This window comes from Mixophyes fleayi, chromosome 2 (assembly GCF_038048845.1).
Source record: "Mixophyes fleayi isolate aMixFle1 chromosome 2, aMixFle1.hap1, whole genome shotgun sequence".
Classification (NCBI taxonomy): domain Eukaryota; kingdom Metazoa; phylum Chordata; class Amphibia; order Anura; family Limnodynastidae; genus Mixophyes; species Mixophyes fleayi.
Genome location: NC_134403.1, coordinates 373,559,297 through 373,578,034, shown reverse-complemented (window position 1 = coordinate 373,578,034; position 18,738 = coordinate 373,559,297). Strand labels below are relative to the sequence as shown.

The following is an 18,738-nucleotide window of genomic DNA, read 5'->3' as shown; positions in this document are numbered from 1 at the left end:
AATTTCAAATGAGAACATATTATGACCATTGCTTCTGAAGAGCTCCCTCACTTGAATATTTCATATTATGTTTACATAATTTGTTATTACTAGTACAGTATAGTCCGGTTTCTAGTTGGTTCTTCTACTATTTGGATCATGTAATGGTCTTTTAGTGTATTCAGAAATCTATTTCCCCTAGCTGTACCACAAGTCTCAGTATTCCAATCAATGTCTGGATAATTGAATTCCCCATAATTAAAACTTGACCTAGTTTTGTAGCCTTTTCAATTTGCTGTAGAAGTTGGGTTTCCTCAATCATACTAATATCTGGCAGATTTTAGCATGTCCCTATCAGCAACTTCTCTGAACTTTTTCCTCCACTGGATATTTCCGCCCACAATGACTCTAATATTATCACCAATACTCTCGTAAATAACTTCCAGTATACTTGGTTTTAACACTGGCTTAATGTAAAGACATACTCCTCCTCCCATTTTATTTACCTTGTTCCTGTGAAGAGAGTATAGCCCTCCAAGTAGACTGCCCAGTCATGTGTATCATCCCATCATGTCTCATCATATTGCTACTTCATTGCTACTAGTTCTAACTCCCCCATTATATCTGTCAGGCTTCTTGCATTTGCAAGCATACAGTCTATTGCTTCCCTTCGATATTCCTTTGTCCTTTGATATGACTGTTTTTCTTATTGACTCTAAGAATGGCTCCTGTCTGCCAAGTACTATGTTGGACTTTTGCCTTTATATGTATCCTATCCAGCTTGCAGTACCACTGTTCCACCAAAGGGGCTACTGTGGTATTTGGACTGCCCTCCTACCTGCCAGAGCTAAGCTCGTTACTCCAGGATGCTTAGCACCTGTCCCTGGTATATAATAGCCTGCCTGTCCCAGCAGACTTTGCCAGTTCATCTGTTACCTTTTCTTCTGCTGATTCTCCTGTGTGTAATCCTTGATTTATTTCTTGGTTTTGACCTCTGCTTGTCCCTCTGTTTTGTCATCTCTTCCTGTGACTGCTGGCTCAGCTTTGTTGTGACTCCACAGCTGCTTCTCCCTGGTATCATGGTGGCTCGTCTGGCTTTGATCCCTGGATTTTTTTTTTACTCTTCCATGTTACTGTGTCTGCTGTGTATTGCTTCCCTAGCAATCCAGCTTTTACAGTCTGTAGCAGCTATCTAGCTATCTGGCTGCAGTAGTTACTGCACTGAGTCTGATCCAGGCTTCTGGCTCTCTGCCTACCTGTGCCTCCTGCCTGTCCTGACACCCCTGCCTAATCTGTTGCCTCATGCCTCTTGAGTTATCCAGGTATCCTGACCACCGTGAGTTATGCTGCTTCTGCAGCCTCTGAACCAGACCTGCAGCCTCTGAACCAGACCTTGTCACCCGATGCTATAACTGCCATACCCTGCTCTGCTGTACTTGTTGCCACACCATTTAGTGCATCCTAATCCTGTGTACCTATGTTACTAACAAACCATTTTGTTCCACCTACACTCTCTCAGTTGTCTTCATATTGGGAATCCTGACAGGCCTCTCCTTATCGGCTACGCTTCATTCCCCCCCCCCCTCTCCACCCCTTTGACTCTTGTTTCTGTATATATAGTAGAGTAAGTCGTATCAGTGCTAAATTGTAATCACTGTGTAAGTAGCATTGAGTGAAGAATGGAGACTCAGTAAATCAGTGCACAAATCATTTTTATTGTATGTTAAATTGTAATTATGCCCGCCTTGTATGGACAGATTTAACAAGGGTCATCATAATGGCATTACTGTCACAAGATAAAGCAACCTCTGGACTCACGAAGAGTCATCCTTCAGCACTCAGGAGAGGAAAAACCCCCTGTGGAGGAAACCTCTGGGGAACCATAACTTCAGGATCGCCCTTCCCTCTGGGCATTAAGAGGTGCATTACTTGGTTAAGGTGGGGGGGGGGGGTTTCAATAATTATGAATCTCAGAAGATATGCAGATGCTGAGTAGTCTAAGAGGAAAAGGAGAAAACACATTGTTAGTGGATGAGCATGCAGATTAATAAAGAAACGGTGTGGTGTTCGTATGAAGGAGATAATCCAAATTCCGACTACCAAGGACACTGAAACAGTCTGAAATACACACACAGGACCAAAAGGGCAAATTTTGCTATTATAATGCACACCCTGTATTTATGTGCACTGTTAATGCTAGAAATTTTAGGGGTTAGGAAAGATTTAATTGAACATATAAGACAAATGACTGAACACATTAACTTATCTTTTTGACATCAGCCTGGTCAAGGGAATCCATGGGATGATCTTATTCCCGGGGCATCCGGCACTCTAGAAGGTAATTATATATATGGGATTATGTACACTGTATTGATAATAAAAAACGATATTAGATGCAATGAATGATTTTGTTGATCATACAAGGCAGAAGCCTTAACACACTAACTTACCTTTACAATATCAGCATGATCAGGGGAAAATCCATGTGATGGTCTTCTTCCTGGGGCATCCAGCAATCTAGGAGTTACAAGGATATATGAGAATATCTACCATGTATTGTTAATGATACAGGTAATGTATATACATATTTATGATATAGATTTTACAAGTTAGGAAACAGTCTACAGTTACAGAAGACCTTCAATCATCCACCTTCTAATTAGAAATGTGTTTAATCTTGGTTCACCCAACACAAAAGCTCAGCCAATCTCAATACCTTCAGAAACGTCCCAGATTTCCGTTAGTGGGAACTGACTCTTTGCAGATCTCTTTGCCGGCCGCTACTGACACACCACAGATTTCTTTGCCGTTAGAACGACCCTCTGTAGCTCACTTTGCCAGGGGATCCGACCCTCTGCAAATCACTTTGCCAGAACCCATCGGATGTAGATCTAAACAATTAGAGATTTCCGGTTACACCAACTATTTCTCTGATTGTATTACTTCAATTTACGAGTTATCTTAGATTTTAACTATAACCCATTTACTCTTTTTTTTCAGGATAATCTTTCCCAGAAGCAAAACTTATTTTGCCGTGGGTTATTCACCATACAATACCCACATTATGGAGGTTACAGTAGATACTGTCATTTTTTTAATACTCAATTTTCCATCTATATGATTTAATTAGCTCTCCAGTCTCTCTCTTTCTCTATTTCTCTAGATTACCTGTAGTACAGAATTATGGACTATGTAGAGATTTAATATGAGATTGTGACAAACAGTTTTGGAGTGAAATAGCACAGACTCCCTTACCTTGGTCGACGCTTCCCAGTGTTGTCTATATGATGAAAATCCATACAACGACCTCCTACTTGGGGCATCCAGCAATCTAGGAGTTAAATCGATTTATGAGTATATCTACCATGTATTGTTAATGATACAGGTAATGGATGTACATATTAATGATATAGATTTTAGAAGTTAGGAAACAGTCTATTGACCATATAAGGGAAATGGCTGCAGGCCAGGTGATTGTATACAGGTCACAGGAGTCCAAGGTGACTTCTAATATCCACAACAATCTAAGTTATTCCTTAAACTATACAAATTCAATCATGGAAAAGAGTTACACTCAGTGTCACATTGACAACCACTCCTACACTGATCGACAAACAAACTGACACTAACGGAGATAAATAGTTAGTGTTAGAGTTACAGAAGACCTTCAATGATCCAATTTCTTAATTTTATAGTTTAGTTAATCTTTATTCATAAAAAAAGGTCAGTCAATGTCAATACCTTCAGAAACGTCCCAGATTTCCGTTAGTGGGAATTGGCACTTTGCAGATCTCTTTGCCGGCCGCTACTGACACACCACAGATCTCTTTGCCGTTAGAACGATCCTCTGTAGCTCACTTTGCCAGGGGATCCGACCCTCTGCAAATCACTTTGCCAGAACCCATCGGATGTAGATCTAAACAATTAGAGATTTCCAGTTACTCCAACTATTTCTCTGATTGTATTACTTCAATTTACGAGTTATCTTAGATTTTAACTATTACCCATTTACTCTTTTTGTTTCAGGAGAATTTTTCCCAAAAGCAAAACGTATTTTGCCGTGGGTTATTCACCATACAATACCCACATTATGGAGGTTACAGTAGATACTGTCATTTTTTTAATACTCAATTTTCCATCTATATGACATCATTAGCTCTCCTGTCTCTCTCTTTCTCTATTTCTCTAGATTACCTGTAGTACAGAACTATGGACTATGTAGAGATTAAATATGAGATTGTGATAAACAGTTTTGGAGTGAAATAGCACAGACTCCCTTACCTTGGTCGACGCTTCCCAGTGTTGTCTATATGATGAAAATCCATACAATGACCTCCTACCTGGGGCATTCGGCACTCTAGAAGGTAATTATATATATGGGATTATGTACACTGTATTGATAATAATAAAGGTATTAGATGCAATGAATGATTTTGTTGATCATACAAGGCAGATGCCTGAACACACTAACTTACCTTTACAATATCAGCATGATCAGGGGAAAATCCATGTGATGGTCTTCTTCCTGGGGCATCCAGCAATCTAGGAGTTACAAGGATATATGAGAATATCTACCATGTATTGTTAATGATACAGGTAATGTATATACATATTTATGATATAGATTTTACAAGTTAGGAAACAGTCTACAGTTACAGAAGACCTTCAATCATCCACCTTCTAATTAAAAATGTGTTTAATCTTGGTTCACCCAACACAAAAGGTCAGTCAATGTCAATACCTTCAGAAGCGTCTCAGATTTCCATTAGTGGGAACTGGCTCTTTGCAGATCTCTTTGCCGGCCGCTACTGACACACCACAGATCTCTTTGCCGTTAGAACGACCCTCTGTAGCTCACTTTGCCAGGGGATCCGACCCTCTGCAAATCACTTTGCCAGAACCCATCGGATGTAGATCTAAACAATTAGAGATTTCCAGTTACACCAACTATTTCTCTGATTGTATTACTTCAATTTACGAGTTATCTTAGATTTTAACTATTACCCATTTAGTCTTTTTGTTTCAGGAGAATTTTTCCCAGAAGCAAAACTTATTTTGCCGTGGGTTATTCACCATACAATACCCACATTATGGAGGTTACAGTAGATACTGTCATTTTTTTAATACTCAATTTTCCATCTATAAGACTTCATTAGCTCTCCTGTCTCTCTCTTTCTCTATTTCTCTAGATTACCTGTAGTACAGAATTATGGACTATGTAGAGATTTAATATGAGATTGTGACAAACAGTTTTGGAGTGAAATAGCACAGACTGCCTTACCTTGGTCGACGCTTCCCAGTGTTGTCTGTATGATGAAAATCCTTACAACGATCTCCTACCTGGGGCATCCAGCAATCTAGGAGTTAAAATGATATATGAGTATATCTACCATGTATTGTTAATGATACAGGTAATGGATGTACATATTAATGATATAGATTTTAGAAGTTAGGAAACAGTCTATTGACCATATAAGGGAAATGGCTGCAGGCCAGGTGATTGTATACAGGTCACAGGAGTCCAAGGTGACTTCTAATATCCACAACAATCTAAGTTATTCCTTAAACTATACAAATTCAATCATGGAAAAGAGTTACACTCAGTGTCACATTGACAGCCTCTCCTACACTGATTGACAAACAAACTGACACTAACGGAGATAAATAGTTAGTGTTAGAGTTACAGAAGACCTTCAATGATCCAATTTCTTAATTTTATAGTTTAGTTAATCTTTATTCATAAAAAAAAAGGTCAGTCAATGCCAATACCTTCAGAAACGTCCCAGATTTCCATTAGTGGGAACTGGCTCTTTGCAGATCTCTTTGCCGGCCGCTACTGACACACCACAGATCTCTTTGCCGTTAGAACGACCCTCTGTAGCTCACTTTGCCAGGGGATCCGACCCTCTGCAAATCCCTTTGCCAGAACCCATCGGATGTAGATCTAAACAATTAGAGATTTCCAGTTACACCAACTATTTCTATGATTGTATTACTTCAATTTATGAGTTATCTTAGATTTTAACTATTACTCATTTAGTCTTTTTGTTTCAGGAGAATTTTTCCCAGAAGCAAAACTTATTTTGCCGTGGGTTATTCACCATACAATACCCACATTATGGAGGTTACAGTAGATACTGTCATTTTTTTAATACTCAATTTTCCATCTATAAGACTTCATTAGCTCTCCTGTCTCTCTCTTTCTCTATTTCTCTAGATTACCTGTAGTACAGAATTATGGACTATATAGAGATTTAATATGAGATTGTGACAAACAGTTTTGGAGTAAAATAGCACAGACTGCCTTACCTTGGTCGACGCTTCCCAGTGTTGTCTATATGATGAAAATCCATACAACGATCTCCTACCCGGGGCATCCGGCACTCTAGAAGGTAATTATATATATGGGATTATTTACACTGTATTGATAATAATAAAGATATTAGATGCAATGAATGATTTTGTTGATCATACAAGGCAGATGCCTGAACACACTAACTTACCTTTACAATATCAGCATGATCAGGGGAAAATCCATGTGATGGTCTTCTTCCTGGGGCATCCAGCAATCTAGGAGTTACAAGGATATATGAGAATATCTACCATGTATTGTTAATGATACAGGCAATGTATATACATATTTATGATATAGATTTTACAAGTTAGGAAACAGTCTACAGTTACACAAGACCTTCAATCATCCACCTTCTAATTAAAAATGTGTTTAATCTTGGTTCACCCAACACAAAAGCTCAGCCAATCTCAATACCTTCAGAAACGTCCCAGATTTCCATTAGTGGGGACTGACTCTTTGCAGATCTCTTTGCCGGCTGCTACTGACACACCACAGATCTCTTTGCCGTTAGAACGACCCTCTGTAGCTCACTTTGCCAGGGGATCCGACCCTCTGCAAATCCCTTTGCCAGAACCCATCGGATGTAGATCTAAACAATTAGAGATTTCCAGTTACACCAACTATTTCTATGATTGTATTACTTCAATTTATGAGTTATCTTAGATTTTAACTATTACTCATTTAGTGTTTTTGTTTCAGGAGAATTTTTCCCAGAAGCAAAACTTATTTTGCCGTGGGTTATTCACCATACAATACCCACATTATGGAGGTTACAGTAGATACTGTCATTTTTTTAATACTCAATTTTCCATCTATAAGACTTCATTAGCTCTCCTGTCTCTCTCTTTCTCTATTTCTCTAGATTACCTGTAGTACAGAATTATGGACTATATAGAGATTTAATATGAGATTGTGACAAACAGTTTTGGAGTAAAATAGCACAGACTGCCTTACCTTGGTCGACGCTTCCCAGTGTTGTCTATATGATGAAAATCCATACAACGATCTCCTACCCGGGGCATCCGGCACTCTAGAAGGTAATTATATATATGGGATTATTTACACTGTATTGATAATAATAAAGATATTAGATGCAATGAATGATTTTGTTGATCATACAAGGCAGATACCTGAACACACTAACTTACCTTTACAATATCAGCATGATCAGGGGAAAATCCATGTGATGGTCTTCTTCCTGGGGCATCCAGCAATCTAGGAGTTACAAGGATATATGAGAATATCTACCATGTATTGTTAATGATACAGGCAATGTATATACATATTTATGATATAGATTTTACAAGTTAGGAAACAGTCTACAGTTACAGAAGACCTTCAATCATCCACCTTCTAATTAAAAATGTGTTTAATCTTGGTTCACCCAACACAAAAGCTCAGCCAATCTCAACACCTTCAGAAACGTCCCAGATTTCCATTAGTGGGGACTGACTCTTTGCAGATCTCTTTGCCGGCTGCTACTGACACACCACAGATCTCTTTGCCGTTAGAACGACCCTCTGTAGCTCACTTTGCCAGGGGATCCGACCCTCTGCAAATCCCTTTGCCAGAACCCATCGGATGTAGATCTAAACAATTAGAGATTTCCGGTTACACCAACTATTTATCTGATTGTATTACTTCAATTTATGAGTTATCTTAGATTTTAACTATTACCTATTTAGTCTTTTTGTTTCAGGAGAATCTTTCTCAGAAGCAAAACTTATTTTGCCGTGGGTTATTCACCATACAATACCCACATTATGGAGGTTACAGTAGATACTGTCATTTCTTTAATACTCAATTTTCCATCTATAAGACTTCATTTGCTCTCCTGTCTCTCTCTTTCTCTATTTTTCTAGATTACCTCTAGTACAGAATTATGGACTATGTAGAGATTTAATATGAGATTGTGACAAACAGTTTTGGAGTGAAATAGCACAGACTCCCTTACCTTGGTCGACGCTTCCCAGTGTTGTCTATATGATGAAAATCCATACAACGACCTCCTACTTGGGGCATCCAGCAATCTAGGAGTTAAATCGATTTATGAGTATATCTACCATGTATTGTTAATGATACAGGTAATGGATGTACATATTAATGATATAGATTTTAGAAGTTAGGAAACAGTCTATTGACCATATAAGGGAAATGGCTGCAGGCCAGGTGATTGTATGCAGGTCACAGGAGTCCAAGGTGACTTCTAATATCCACAACAATCTAAGTTATTCCTTAAACTATACAAATTCAATCATGGAAAAGAGTTACACTCAGTGTCACATTGACAACCACTCCTACACTGATCGACAAACAAACTGACACTAACGGAGATAAATAGTTAGTGTTAGAGTTACAGAAGACCTTCAATGATCCAATTTCTTAATTTTATAGTTTAGTTAATCTTTATTCACAAAAAAAAAGGTCAGTCAATGTCAATACCTTCAGAAACGTCCCAGATTTCCGTTAGTGGGAACTGGCACTTTGCAGATCTCTTTGCCGGCCGCTACTGACACACCACAGATCTCTTTGCCGTTAGAACGACCCTCTGTAGCTCACTTTGCCAGGGGATCCGACCCTCTGCAAATCACTTTGCCAGAACCCATCGGATGTAGATCTAAACAATTAGAGATTTCCAGTTACTCCAACTATTTCTCTGATTGTATTACTTCAATTTACGAGTTATCTTAGATTTTAACTATTACCCATTTACTCTTTTTGTTTCAGGAGAATTTTTCCCAGAAGCAAAACTTATTTTGCCGTGGGTTATTCACCATACAATACCCACATTATAGAGGATACAGTAGATACTGTCATTTTTTTTAATACTCAATTTTCCATCTATAAGACTTCATTAGCTCTCCTGTCTCTCTCTTTCTCTATTTCTCTAGATTACCTGTAGTACAGAATTATGGACTATGTAGAGATTTAATATGAGATTGTGATAAACAGTTTTGGAGTGAAAAAGCACAGACTGCGTTACCTTGGTCGACGCTTCCCAGTGTTGTCTATATGATGAAAATCCATGCAACGATCTCCTACCCGGGGCATCCGGCACTCTAGAAGGTAATTATATATATGGGATTATGTACACTGTATTGATAATAAAAAACGATATTAGATGCAATGAATGATTTTGTTGATCATACAAGGCAGAAGCCTTAACACACTAACTTACCTTTACAATATCAGCATGATCAGGGGAAAATCCATGTGATGGTCTTCTTCCTGGGGCATCCAGCAATCTAGGAGTTACAAGGATATATGAGAATATCTACCATGTATTGTTAATGATACAGGTAATGTATATACATATTTATGATATAGATTTTACAAGTTAGGAAACAGTCTACAGTTACAGAAGACCTTCAATCATCCACCTTCTAATTAAAAATGTGTTTAATCTTGGTTCACCCAACACAAAAGCTCAGCCAATCTCAATACCTTCAGAAACGTCACAGATTTCCGTTAGTGGGAACTGGCTCTTTGCAGATCTCTTTGCCGGCCGCTACTGACACACCACAGATCTCTTTGCCGTTAGAACGACCCTCTGTAGCTCACTTTGCCAGGGGATCCGACCCTCTGCAAATCACTTTGCCAGAACCCATCGGATGTAGATCTAAACAATTAGAGATTTCCAGTTACACCAACTATTTCTCTGATTGTATTACTTCAATTTACGAGTTATCTTAGATTTTAACTATTACCCAGTCTTTTTGTTTCAGGAGAATTTTTCCCAGAAGCAAAACGTATTTTGCCGTGGGTTATTCACCATACAATACCCACATTATGGAGGTTACAGTAGATACTGTCATTTTTTTTTAATACTCAATTTTCCATCTATAAGACTTCATTAGCTCTCCTGTCTCTCTCTTTCTCTATTTCTCTAGATTACCTGTAGTACAGAATTATGGACTATGTAGAGATTTAATATGAGATTGTGATAAACAGTTTTGGAGTGAAATAGCACAGACTCCCTTACCTTGGTCGACGCTTCCCAGTGTTGTCTATATGATGAAAATCCTTACACCGACCTCCTACTTGGGGCATCCAGCAATCTAGGAGTTAAATCGATTTATGAGTATATCTACCATGTATTGTTAATGATACAGGTAATGGATGTACATATTAATGATATAGATTTTAGAAGTTAGGAAACAGTCTATTGACCATATAAGGGAAATGGCTGCAGGCCAGGTGATTGTATACAGGTCACAGGAGTCCAAGGTGACTTCTAATATCCACAACAATCTAAGTTATTCCTTAAACTATACAAATTCAATCATGGAAAAGAGTTACACTCAGTGTCACATTGACAACCACTCCTACACTGATCGACAAACAAACTGACACTAACGGAGATAAATAGTTAGTGTTAGAGTTACAGAAGACCTTCAATGATCCAATTTCTTAATTTTATAGTTTAGTTAATCTTTATTCATAAAAAAATACCTTTTTATACCTTTAGAAACATTGTATCATAAAAAAAAAGGTCGGTCAATGTCAATACCTTCAGAAACGTCCCAGATTTCCATTAGTGGGAACTGGCTCTTTGCAGATCTCTTTGCCGGCCGCTACTGACACGCCACAGATCTCTTTGCCGTTAGAACGACCCTCTGTAGCTCACTTTGCCAGGGGATCCGACCCTCTGCAAATCCCTTTGCCAGAACCCATCAGATGTACAGTAGATCTAAACAATTAAAATTTTCCGGTTACATCAACTATTTCTCTGATTGTATCCTGCAGCCACTTCTACATTCCTAAATAATTCATCCTTCCTGTACGTCTCCCAATTATTTGTCCTTCTACCCAAAGTACCTGTTTTCCTCCTTCATCAAATCCTTCTCTTTATGACGTTCTTCTCCTTCTTACTGATAGTACTTACTGAGCTGTCAGCGGACAGGTAACTGGGAACTGCAGTCAGCTGACTGTAGATAGAATGTTATGGGGGTAACACTGTGATGTCACTGGAGAGCTCTGTGATGTCACACATAGTAACCATAGCAACGCTGCAAGTTAAAGCTGTCACTCAGCAAAACAAAACTGTAGAAAATATAAGTAAAGGGAAATATAATAATAATAATAATATTAATAATAATAATAATGTCTCTATATAGGGCCTTTCTCACAATAGGACTCAGCACGTTACATTGTTGCAGATGGCGTGGCATCCATCCGGGGCATTCTCAGCTGCTAATATATGAAATAGAAATAAAAATATCTATGTTATATTATATATGGAGGTAATATGTTATTTTCTCCACACATACATTTTTAAAATAATATATGTGAGACCATTGCAGTTGTTAGATTAACATCATGTGGTGGGTGGCAGAGTAACATAGTCCATGTGTCCATAGGAAACATGCAGAGTGGATATAATACAATATTAATCACTGACACCTTAGATGATTTAATGAATCAATGTTGTGATTTAATAAATAATCCCTTATATCTATGTAAATATGTTACATTGTGCATAATGACTTCCAGTTAGACTATATTTTATCCCGTGATCCAGATCCAGAGAGGTAACGTTTATATAACTGTCCTCAGACCTGCAAAATCCCTGTCAGTAATGTGATAAAGATCCAGACAGATACTACTCTTTTAGTAAAGAAGCAGCCGTGTAACACCCCTTTCCTTCCCCTCGTGTCCACTGGGTGTTGTTTAAATGAAATGTGTCATGTTCTGTATAAGCAACACCAGAGGGAGACCAAGGAGCCCTCCGCCACTACTAATAAAACCACAGACCCACACAAACAATAACACTGCACAAACTGCTCTTTGAAAACCGCGCTGACCTGTTTATTAATCCAGCGTCAGCTCCCAAAGAAATGTTCTGAGTTTGACTTGACTTTCTTATTGAATATAATTTCTTAATTAAAATGTAAGTTTTAAATATAGCTTAAGTTAACACATTTACAACACGATAGATTCACTAACTACAATCGGGTACATAGATATACCAATTTCAGTAAATAAACATTTCTAAAAAAAAATTTGGTTGGTTTTCCTTCGTTAGCCCCTCCCCCTTGCGCAAGCTCTTACTGAGTCCTCCGGCAGCAGCTCAGGATTGTAGTTCCTGGGTGACTTCAGTTCCTTGATGCGCATGTGCAGACGTCCGCGCCTGTCAGCGCTGCATTCGTATTTACCAGATGCAGAAACACTAAAGGGTATATTTACTAAACTGCGGGTTTGCAAAAGTGGAGATGTTGCCTATAGCAACCAATCAGATTCTAGCTGTCATTTTGTAGAGTGCACTAAATAAATGACAGCTAGAATCTGATTGGTTGCTATAGGCAACATCTCCACTTTTTCAAACCCGCAGTTTAGTAAATCTAGCCCTAAATGTAGATGGAGCAATAAGAACAGTTCTATTGCACTTACTGCAAGTGTCATTTTTGAACTTTGGGAAGTCTGACACAGACATCTAGGGCCTTATTCATTAAGGAGCATAATTGGCATTTTTTTGTGTATATTACGTACAATTACTCTACGCTCGCCCAGAATCAGACTATTCGTCACAAATTCCAATTCATCTTCGAGCCCAAAGGACACTTACTACAGCCTATGATTTCAGGGACGGAACAGAATGGGAAAGGGCTGAATGTACGTAGTCAATGTACAATCAGGAGCACACTTGGGGAGGGGGGGTTTCAGTTGCCCGGAAACCCCCCTTCTGGTGATTGCTAAGGTGGTCCCTCCCACAGGACCAGCCAGCTTACTGAACATGGCCGCGGATCTTACAGATCCATTCCCATGTTGTGTGAGAGGGAGGCTATGTAACAGTTGCCTGGGACTCATATCGTCAGACATGAACCTTGGGCGGAGGTTCCCGTTGGCAGGAACCACTTCCACACACGATGGGATCATGTTCCCTCCCTCTCCTCCAATCACTTGTGCTCTGTGCTCCTTCCGTCTACAGAGAGTCCTCCGTGCAGCCTCCGCAGGTCATCCCCTGACTAACACACCATGCAAGAGATTGATTGAGCACATACTCAGAATGGGAGCAGAGCGGGCAGAGGAAACCTGTCATGAATACATTAGACCACCAATAGGCTGTACATCAGGGGCGGGCTGGGCCGGGGGGCACATGCACCCCGGGCTGGACTGAAAATTGCTATTTTGGGCCAATGCATGAATCGGCCCAAGTCTGTATTATTTGGTGGCTGGCCCCTCTTCTGCTACCAGCCACCTCTCATCATTGGCCGCGGCCCCTCCTCCCCTTAGCTTGTCACATGGGACGCGCACCACATGACAGGTGCTGTCCCATGTGTGAACTGCCGCAGATGCGCAGGTGGAATAAGGTAAGTGTGTGTAGTGTATATATTGTGTGTGTGTGTGGGTGGGGGGGGCAGTGTATATATTTTGTGTGTGTGTGTGTGTGGGCAGTGTATATATTTTGTGTGTGTGTGTGGGCAGTGTGTATATTTTGTGTGTGGGCAGTGTATATATTGTGTGTGGGCAGTGTATATATATTGTGTGTGTGGGCAGTGTATATAGTGTGTGTGTGTGTGGGCAGTGTATATAGTGTGTGTGTGTCTGGCCAGTGTATATCTTGTGTGTGTGTGGGCAGTATGTTAATATATGTGAGGGAAGGGGGGGTCTTAATATAGTGTGGGAGGTAGGCTATTTAATGGTGGAGTGCAGGTGGGGGCTAATTATTTAATGACTGCTATTTTATTTGTGGGGTGATGGTGGGGAAATTTAATTTAAAATTGGGCCTATGAATTTATAATGGGGTAATTGGACCTTTGATTTAATGCTGTGTTAGTTTGGAAGCTATTTATTGATTGTAGGCTGTTTGTGGAAAATAAGATCTATTTATTAAATGTGATTATATATTATTTAATGAAAATTCAAACAAAAAGGGGCGCTTCCATGGTGTATTATCCAAGTTAAAAGATTTATTCAAAAGAATAAAATTGCACGTACCACAGGATAAAAGTTTCAGGCATATGCTACAATACAGCTCACTTCTAGTCTCCATACACGGACATCAAATTCGAAGTAGCAAGTATCAGCATAGATCCACGAACACCTCTACGCGTTTCATCTCAAAGGACTTCGTCAGGACATCTCCTGACGAAGTCCTTAGAGATGAAACGCGTAGAGGTGTTCGTGGATCTATGCCTCTTTTTATATAGACAAATATATATTGTGCCAAAAGCCACCCATTAAGGATGGGCCGCTACTTATGGGCCAGTGCTGTGTGCTTGCCCCCCGGGCTACAGTCTGCCAGCCCTCCCCTGCTGTCCATTATAACAATGTGTCTTGTGAGGTTTTTGTGCATGATACATTCTGCTTATTGTTGTAGGTAATAATGGAGGGTTGTTGTGAAGAGGATTTTTTTTATTTATTTAAGCAATGGTTGTCCAAGGAAATAGAGATAGTGTAGACACTTAATAGAAGTTGACAATTGATTTGCATGAACAAGTGTGAAAGGGGGACAGGGTAATACTCAGAGTATCAGTAGGTCGTTATAGGGCGTGGGGGTGTTTGTGCTGCAGTGTATTTAGGTGGAAGAAATGTGGCCACACCCCCTATGACCGTACGGCAGTGCACAAACTCTGCCCTAAGCATTCCTGGAGGGGCCCAAACAGTTGCTGTGCAGAAGTCCGAAATTCATCTTGGTGGCTCTGTGTGTGTCCGCCTTCCACTGTTGTAATCATGTTGTGTCCAGAGGTGGGAGATAATGAGATCCTATGTATACATTTTCTTGTTCTATACTGTAAAATGTGTAAAATCTTACATGGATTTATATTTTGCATGAATACAACAATGCATATTTAAATATAGGCATTTTAAGATTTAAAATAAATAGAACTAAAATTATCAGGCAAATATTTTTTTCACACCCAACTGTATTGTCCACAGAAACTCACCTTGTAAAGACATGCAAAATGAATTGTGAGGGTGGGGGCTAATCATTTAATAGTGGGTGCGATATATTGATTTATTGGTGGTATGATGGGACTATTAATTTAATGTCAGGGCGTGTTAGGGGGAAATAGGTCTATTTATTAAATGTTAATTCTAATAATTTAATTTTGGACAAGTTGGGGATAATAATTAAATTAATGTTATATCATGGCTGGTTGCAGGTAGGGAGACCTAAAACATGGGAGCATTTGATTTAATGTTGGGGCTGGTTAGGGGGATGGAGGCCCAGAGAGCTCACTCATTACTAGACTGTCCATATGTAACTCTCCCCTTTCCCAAGCACTGAACATCCCAGGGTCTAGACAGTAGATACTGAGTATAAGAGATCGTCAGCAGCTGGAAGGGAGAGTTACAAGAACAGATAGGACAGTCTGCCAGCTGTACTGATTCTGGGTGACGTTCCCGGTTAGTCTGGACTTTGTCCCCACTGACAGTTGGGTAGTGTCTCCTGCTTCACACTACTGTGCTCGTGAAAGGAGAACTGTGTGCACCTAACAGTAGTGCACGCAGCACTGTCCGTGTACTTGTAATGGATGGGAGGGGGCTGGAGAGCAGTCTGTCACTGGCTAAAGTGATAGCCAATGATATTTGGTCACGGAGTGAAAACCCACCACTAGAAATCCTGCTTTTGCCTCAGCACCGCCCCATTTCAACCCGTCATGTGTCCCATGCGTTATGTTGGAAGGAAAAATAATCACGGCCCCAGTCACCTGAGTGATCCTTCTTGTCTTCTGACACCATACCAAATGTAAGTATAATCACTACGGTGAAATGACTGGGGTCATTACATTAACCCCCCTCCCCCGATGCTGGCCACACCCCTTCAGGCGTTGCAGCGTTGCACACACTATTTCATGGGTCCCTATCATTACATTCTCCCAGTGAGCCCTTCATGCCCCAGTCTGACACTACCGCCTCCAGTGCAATGGGACAGTGCCTCGCTCCCACGCCCTGTGCCCTCCTCCCTCTCTGACATTATCATCACATCACAATGCTGACAGTGAGGAGCTGTGCAGAGAGGAGCAGCTGGCAGAGAAGACAGAGTGGATGAAGGGGGCCACAGTGTGATGAAGGGGTCCACAGTGTGACGAAAGGGGCTACAGTGTGATGAAAGGGGTCACAGTGTGATGAAGGGGTCATAGTATGATGAAGGAGGTCACAGTGTGATGAAGGGCGTCACAGTGTGATATAGGGCGTCACAGTGTGATATAGGGGGTCATAGTGTGATATAGGGGGCCACAGTGTGATGAAGGGGTCACTGTATGATGAAAGGGGTCACAGTGTGATGAAGGGGTCAAAGTGTGATGGAGGGGTCATTGTGTGATGAAGGGGGTCACAGTGTGATGAAAGGGGTCACAGTGCGATGAAGGGGTCATAGTATGATGAAGGGGTCACAGTGTGATATAGGGGATCACAGTGTGACAAAGGTGGTCACTATATGATAAAGGGGTCACAGTGTGATGAAGGGGGTCACAGTGTGATATAGGGGGTCATAGTGTGATATAAGGGGCCACAGTGTGATGAAGGGGTCACAGTGTGATGAAGGGGTCACAGTGTGATGAAGGGGTCACAGTGTGATGTAGCGGGTCACAGTGTGATGAAAGGGGTCACAGTGTGATGAAGGGGTCACTGTATGATGAAAGGGGTCACAGTGTGATGAAGGGGGTCACAGTGTGATGAAGGGGGTCACAGTGTGATATAGGAGGCCACAGTGTGATAAAGGGGTCACAGTGTGATGAAGGGGGTCACAGTGTGATGAAGGGGGTCACAGTGTGATATAGTCGGTCACAGTGTGATATAGGAGGCCACAGTGTGATATAGGAGGCCACAGTGTGGTGAAGGGGGTTACAGTGTGATGAAGGGGGTCACAGTGTGATGAAGGGGGTCACAGTGTGATATAGGAGGCCACAGTGTGATAAAGGGGTCACAGTGTGATGAAGGGGGTCATAGTGTGTTGAAGGGGGTCACAGTGTGATGAAGGGGGTCACAGTGTGATATAGGAGGCCACAGTGTGATAAAGGGGTCACAGTGTGATGAAGGGGGTCATAGTGTGATGAAGGGGTCACAGTGTGACAAAGGGGGTCACTGTATGATGAAGGGATCACAGTGTGACAGAGGAGGTCACAGTGTGATGAAGGGGGTCACAGTGTGATGAAGGGGGTCACAGTGTGTTGAAGGGGGTCACAGTGTGATATAGGGGATCACAGTGTGATGAAGGGGGTCACAGTGTGGTGAAGGGGGTCACAGTGTGATATAGGGGATCACAGTGTGATGAAGGGGGTCACTGTATGATGAAGGGGTCACAGTATGATGAAGGGGGTCACTGTATGATGAAGGGGTCACTGTATGATGAAGGGGTCACAGTGTGATGAAGGGGGTCACTGTATGATATAGGGGATCACAGTGTGACAAAGGTGGTCACTGTATGATAAAGGGGTCACAGTGTGATGAAGGGGGTCACAGTGTGATATAGGGGGTCATAGTGTGATATAGGAGGCCACAGTGTGATGAAGGGGTCACAGTGTGATGAAGGGGTCACAGTGTGATGTAGCGGGTCACAGTGTGATGAAGGGGTCACTGTATGATGAAAGGGGTCACAGTGTGATGAAGGGGTCACAGTGTGATGAAGGGGGTCACAGTGTGATGAAGGGGGTCACAGTGTGATATAGTCGGTCACAGTGTGATATAGGAGGCCACAGTGTGATATAGGAGGCCACAGTGTGGTGAAGGGGGTTACAGTGTGATGAAGGGGGTCACAGTGTGATGAAGGGGGTCACAGTGTGATATAGGAGGCCACAGTGTGATAAAGGGGTCACAGTGTGATGAAGGGAGTCATAGTGTGATGAAGGGGGTCACAGTGTGATGAAGGGGGTCACAGTGTGGTGAAGGGGGTCTCAGTGTGATGAAGGGGTCACAGTGTGACAAAGGGGGTCACTGTATGATGATGAAGGGGTCACAGTGTGACAAAGGAGGTCACAGTGTGATGAAGGGGGTCACAGTGTGGTGAAGGGGGTCACAGTGTGTTGAAGGGGGTCACAGTGTGATATAGGGGATCACAGTGTGATGAAGGGGGTCACAGTGTGGTGAAGGGGGTCACTGTATGATATAGGGGATCACAGTGTGACAAAGGTGGTCACTGTATGATAAAGGGGTCACAGTGTGATGAAGGGGGTCACAGTGTGATATAGGGGGTCATAGTGTGATATAGGGGGCCACAGTGTGATGAAGGGGTCACAGTGTGATGAAGGGGTCACAGTGTGATGTAGCGGGTCACAGTGTGATGAAGGGGTCACTGTATGATGAAAGGGGTCACAGTGTGATGAAGGGGTCACAGTGTGATGAAGGGGGTCACAGTGTGATGAAGGGGGTCACAGTGTGATATAGTCGGTCACAGTGTGATATAGGAGGCCACAGTGTGATATAGGAGGCCACAGTGTGGTGAAGGGGGTTACAGTGTG

General features: G+C 41.4%; 5 long non-coding RNA genes across 8 annotated transcripts; 1 reads left to right on the top strand and 4 right to left on the bottom strand.

The window, feature by feature from the left end:
• Nucleotides 1-1,685: 1,685 nt before the first annotated feature.
• LOC142140553 (uncharacterized) lies at nucleotides 1,686-3,306 on the bottom strand. Its single transcript, XR_012688547.1, has 4 exons — nucleotides 3,235-3,306; nucleotides 2,696-2,870; nucleotides 2,430-2,496; nucleotides 1,686-2,310 (listed from the first exon to the last, which is right to left on the bottom strand). It is a non-coding gene; the product is annotated as an uncharacterized LOC142140553 (long non-coding RNA).
• Nucleotides 3,307-3,812: 506 nt separating this feature from the next.
• Nucleotides 3,813-6,551, bottom strand: LOC142140549 (uncharacterized). 2 transcript variants are annotated; one of them, XR_012688541.1, is made up of 7 exons: nucleotides 6,483-6,551; nucleotides 6,289-6,364; nucleotides 5,749-5,923; nucleotides 5,261-5,336; nucleotides 4,721-4,895; nucleotides 4,261-4,336; nucleotides 3,813-3,895 (listed from the first exon to the last, which is right to left on the bottom strand). It is a non-coding gene; the product is annotated as an uncharacterized LOC142140549 (long non-coding RNA). The 2 variants fall into 2 exon arrangements; XR_012688540.1 differs by lacking the exons at nucleotides 3,813-3,895; nucleotides 4,261-4,336 and adding an exon at nucleotides 4,455-4,521.
• LOC142140552 (uncharacterized) lies at nucleotides 5,154-9,280 on the top strand. 2 transcript variants are annotated; one of them, XR_012688545.1, is made up of 4 exons: nucleotides 5,154-5,390; nucleotides 6,197-6,371; nucleotides 7,197-7,371; nucleotides 9,226-9,280. It is a non-coding gene; the product is annotated as an uncharacterized LOC142140552 (long non-coding RNA). The 2 variants fall into 2 exon arrangements; XR_012688546.1 differs by lacking the exon at nucleotides 9,226-9,280 and adding an exon at nucleotides 8,197-8,325.
• LOC142140551 (uncharacterized) lies at nucleotides 6,835-7,551 on the bottom strand. The gene is made up of 3 exons (XR_012688544.1): nucleotides 7,483-7,551; nucleotides 7,289-7,364; nucleotides 6,835-6,923 (listed from the first exon to the last, which is right to left on the bottom strand). It is a non-coding gene; the product is annotated as an uncharacterized LOC142140551 (long non-coding RNA).
• LOC142140550 (uncharacterized) lies at nucleotides 8,783-10,995 on the bottom strand. Of its 2 annotated transcripts, XR_012688542.1 has the most exons (5): nucleotides 10,317-10,367; nucleotides 9,779-9,953; nucleotides 9,513-9,579; nucleotides 9,318-9,393; nucleotides 8,783-8,951 (listed from the first exon to the last, which is right to left on the bottom strand). It is a non-coding gene; the product is annotated as an uncharacterized LOC142140550 (long non-coding RNA). The 2 variants fall into 2 exon arrangements; XR_012688543.1 differs by lacking the exons at nucleotides 9,779-9,953; nucleotides 10,317-10,367 and adding an exon at nucleotides 10,845-10,995.
• Between the last annotated feature and the right edge of the window lie 7,743 nt (nucleotides 10,996-18,738).